Consider the following 4904-nt stretch of genomic DNA (forward strand, 5'->3'; position numbering starts at 1 on the left):
ATCGAAACCTAAATCGGTGCATTTTACAGAATCCCACAAACCCATGCCCTGTGGTCTGACTGAGAGTCGACACAGAGAGCTCGGCCCGGCTCTGCGGCAGGCTGGGGGGGGTAGGTACAGTCCCCTGGCAGTCTGACCGGTGAAGTGGGGGGTATTGGTAATGCCACACCGGAGCTCAGCAGCTCAGCTGGGAGCGGCTCGGGGGCTGTTCGGGCGGCTCCTCCCGCCTGTGTTCAATACTGACTCACAGCAGCGGCTGGGAAGCCCCGCAACTGTCACAGAGCCAGAGCGGCAGAGAGCGCCCCCCCCAGGCCCGCCAGGACCTGCACCGGCAGAGTCACGTGATTTCACAGAAACAGCCTCTCTGTCCTGCCGATTCTTAAAGGGACATGAGCATTGGGGATATATATATATATATATATTTATATATATATATATATATATATATATATATATATATATATATATATAAGAGCAATACAAAGTGCAATAATACAGTGCAGTACAGAGCATAATGCAGTTTACAAATTCCAATTTACACTACTGTATACAAGTCCTAGATCTTGTTCAGTTTGTTGTGTCTCAGCCTCAGTCTCAGACACTCAGACACTCAGACAGATCCTCTGGTCTCTGCTGCCCCCTGGTGTCGTCTGTGAGAAGCACGGCCTGCAGGAAGCGGCTGCTGTGCGCTGTCGTGTGTGGGGGGCCAGTGAGAGTCAGTGTGGGTGGAGGTGTGCAGCTCCTCTGGGGGTGTGGATCAGATACTCATCCCACACACCACAATCAATGAGATACTGCTCAGGGCAGCGCCATGTCAACACACTTTACAGACAGTGCTGTTAGTGCAGGACGAGTGTACTGCACACCTGTGACACAACTGTGTGGACATTGTAGTGACAGATACAAAACACATAAAATGAACGTGTGCATGTGTGTGCAGAGAACATGACGTGTGTGATTTATAGCACAGCAGTGTGTATTGTTCATGTGTGTGAGATTACAGACAAAGGTTTTGACACTGAAAAACAAACAAAAACTGTTTGGAAGAAACAGTGAGTAACACAAGTCTGTGTAAAGAACAGAAGAACATAAGAACATAAGGCAGTGTCCAGTCGAGAGGAGGCCATTCGCCCCATCATGCTCGTTTGGTGTCCATTAATAACTAAGTGATCAAGGATCCTATCCAGTCTGTTTTTGAATGATCCCAAATTGTCTCTTCAGCCACATCGCTGGGGAGTTTGTTCAGATTGTGACGCCTCTCTGTGTGAAGAAGAGTGCCCCGTGGAGCCAGTGATCTTCTCATGCCTGTTTTGAAGAGCAGAGCTGATCTCCACTGCTGTTAAACAGCCCATACAGTCTGAAACTGTCACACTGTGTACCTCAGAAGCAGTGACATGACAGTGTGTACTTAGAAGTAGTGTACAGTGAGGGAAAAAAGTATTTGATCCCCTGCTGATTTTGTATGTTTGCCCACTGACAAAGAAATGATCAGTCTATAATTTTAATGGTTGGTGTATTTTAACAGTGAGAGACAGAATAACAACAACAAAATCCAGAAAAACGCATTTCAAAAAAGTTATACATTGATTTGCATGATAATGAGGGAAATAAGTATTTGATCACCTATCAATCAGCAAGATTTCTGGTTCCCAGGTGTCTTTTATACAGGCAACGAGCTGAGATTAGGAGCACTCTCTTAAAGGGACTCTCCTAATCTCCGCTCGTTACCTGTATAAAAGACACCTGTCCACAGAAGCAATCAATCAATCAGATTCCAAACTCTCCACCATGGCCAAGACCAAAGAGCTGTCCAAGGATGTCAGGGACAAGATTGTAGACCTACACAAGGCTGGAATGGGCTACAAGACCATCGCCAAGCAGCTTGGTGAGAAGGTGACAACAGTTGGTGCGATTATTCGCAAATGGAAGAAACACAAAATAACTGTCAGTCTCCTACGGTCTGGAGCTCCGTGCAAGATCTCACCTCGTGGAGTTTCAATGATCATGAGAACGGTGAGGAATCAGCCCAGAACTACACGGGAGGATCTTGTTAATGATCTCAAGGCAGCTGGGACCATAGTCACCAAGAAAACAATTGGTAACACACTACGCCGTGAAGGACTGAAATCCTGCAGCGCCCACAAGGTCCCCCTGCTCAAGAAAGCACATGTACAGGCCCGTCTGAAGTTTGCCAATGAACATCTGAATGATTCAGAGGAGAACTGAGTGAAAGTGTTGTGGTCAGATGAGACCAAAATCGAGCTCTTTGGCATCAACTCAATTCGCCGTGTTTGGAGGAGGAGGAATGACCCCAAGAACACCATCCCCACCGTCAAACATGGAGGTGCAAACATTATGCTTTGGGGGTGTTTTTCTGCTAAGGGGACAGGACAACTGCACCGCATCAAAGGGACGATGGACGGGGCCATGTACCGTCAAATCTTGGGTGAGAACCTCCTTCACTCAGCCAGGGCATTGAAAATGGGTCGTGGATGGGTATTCCAGCATGACAATGACCCAAAACACACAGCCACAGCAACAAAGGAGTGGCTCAAGAAGAAGCACATTAAGGTCCTGGAGTGGCCTAGCCAGTCTCCAGACCTTAATCCCATAGAAAATCTGTGGAGGGAGCTGAAGGTTCGAGTTGCCAAACGTCAGCCTCAAAACCTTAATGACTTGGAGAGGATCTGCAAAGAGGAGTGGGACAAAATCCCTCCTGAGATGTGTGCAAACCTGGTGGCCAACTACAAGAAACGTCTGACCTCTGTGATTGCCAACAAGGGTTTTGCCACCAAGTACTAAGTCGAAGGGGTCAAATACTTATTTCCCTCATTGACATGCAAATCAATTTATAACTTTTTTGAAATTCGTTTTTCTGGATTTTTTTGTTGTTATTCTGTCTCTCAGTGTTAAAATACAAACCATTAAAATTATAGACTGATCATTTCTTTGTCAGTGGGCAAACGTACAAAATCAGCAGGGGATCAAATACTTTTTTCCCCTACTGTATGTAGGTCACAATGTGTTAGTGTATCAGTTGTGTATCAGTCATGAAAGTGTTGAGGGCAATGGCGTGTCGTAGGGCACAGGTAAAATCTGTAATAATAATAATAATAATAATAATAATAATAATAATACATTTATTTATTTATAAAGCACCTTTCATACATGATTTTCAGCCTGAGGTGCCCACAAAGAATAAAACAGGATACAACAAACACAACCATACAACAATGTAAAAAACTAACTTTTGTATTGACACTTTGCGCATCCATATGACATTGTCTGGTCACGCATTACACGTTCTTGCTCCTGTATGATATGTTTGCTTCCTGTTTGGCATGTTATGGTCACGTATGACATTTGAAGGTCGCGATGTCGCGTATGATACTGTGTAGCTGTCCTGAATCACGCTGTGGTCTTGGCCACATCAGAGTGTTCCACCGCAGCTCACGTGCAGCTGCTTCTCAGGGTGAAACCCTCCTCAGTACTCCTCTTCACCGCGCTCTCCAAACAGAGTTGTGTTTTAATACCAAGACAAATAGAGTTCCAGTGATACAGAGAGAAAGTCAGGTGAAATCATTTAGAGACAGTGGATGAGCTTTATAATAACCCCTTGTCTCCATCTGTCCATTTAGATTTCACACCACAGACCACAGACACACCAGAGCTGAAGAGCCAACCAATCCCTGCCACCATCTTGGGTGATAACCCCAGTGCCACAGCGCTGCACCCCACTCACAGGCATTACAGTCACAGAGGGTGACGAAGCTCAGCTCAGGGTTTAGTTTTCTACACATTGATCTTCCTGACTTTGTGTTGTTTCGTAATTGTTGTTGGTTGAATTATTTGCCAGTTGTGTGTGTGAGGGAGAAACATCTGTGACCTCAATAATATGATGCATCATTTCTCCCTCCCTCAAGCAGAATGCCGTGTTCATTTATAGTCAGAGTTAGAGAGGGGATGCCAGAGTTTTTGAATGCACACTAATTATGAAATACACGGTGGGGAAAGGTTGCACTTTCACGGGTTTATTGATTCCATATATTTTGACTTTTTTAATTAGAGGGTTTATTTCAACAAGATAATTCATACAATACATGTATTCCTCCCATTTGATATTTGACCTGTTAGAGCATTGAAATGTTCAATAAAAGAGTTTAAAGTTTGGGATGGAATATAATCCTCCCAGCACAGGTTGGGGCGGTGTCAGGAGGCGAATCTGTTTCAGCTGAGGGGCGTGACTGTCAGTTTCAGCCCCCGTCCAGCTGTCTGGTGTGGAAGCAGCTGTATATTGTGTTTTAGCAAGGACTCACTCCTCCTGTCGAGGGGAATACAATGCAATTCAAAGACAGACACTGCCTCGTGTGATTGCAGTTATTGGGAATGTAAGTGTGTTTATGTAAGTATTTCTCTGATTGTTTAATATTCTTAGGGAAGTAAATGCATATTGATAGAGCCACTTGTTTAATGGATGGTTAGCCAAGGGGAGGAAGGAGTTTGGCAGAGCCCAAAGGAGCAGGACCTTGTTGGGAGGAAATGGACACTAGAGAGCAAAGAGAAATTCCAGATGAAAGCTGGGACCCGTGATGTGCCTGGCTGTGGACACAGGCTTTTGGAGAAGGAAAGGCATGAGGGAGAGCCTGGCTGTGCTGCCCTGGTCCCCACGGACTCACTGCTGCCTGGAAGAGCCAAGAAACAACGCCTGAAAGAGAAAAGACGCCACAATATAAATTGACTCTGCTTTAAATTGAAGCTTACCTGGACGGTGCAGCTCCCTCTGGTGATGGCAGAGAGAGAGAGAGAGAGATAGAGAGAGAGAGAGAGAGAGAGAGAGAGAGAGAGGTAGAGAGAAAGTGGTGAGAAAGGATTGTACAACAGCAGAAGGGCTACTGTGTGAATGA

The sequence above is a fragment of the Amia ocellicauda genome, chromosome 15 (genome assembly GCF_036373705.1).
Source record: "Amia ocellicauda isolate fAmiCal2 chromosome 15, fAmiCal2.hap1, whole genome shotgun sequence".
Taxonomy (NCBI): Eukaryota; Metazoa; Chordata; class Actinopteri; order Amiiformes; family Amiidae; genus Amia; species Amia ocellicauda.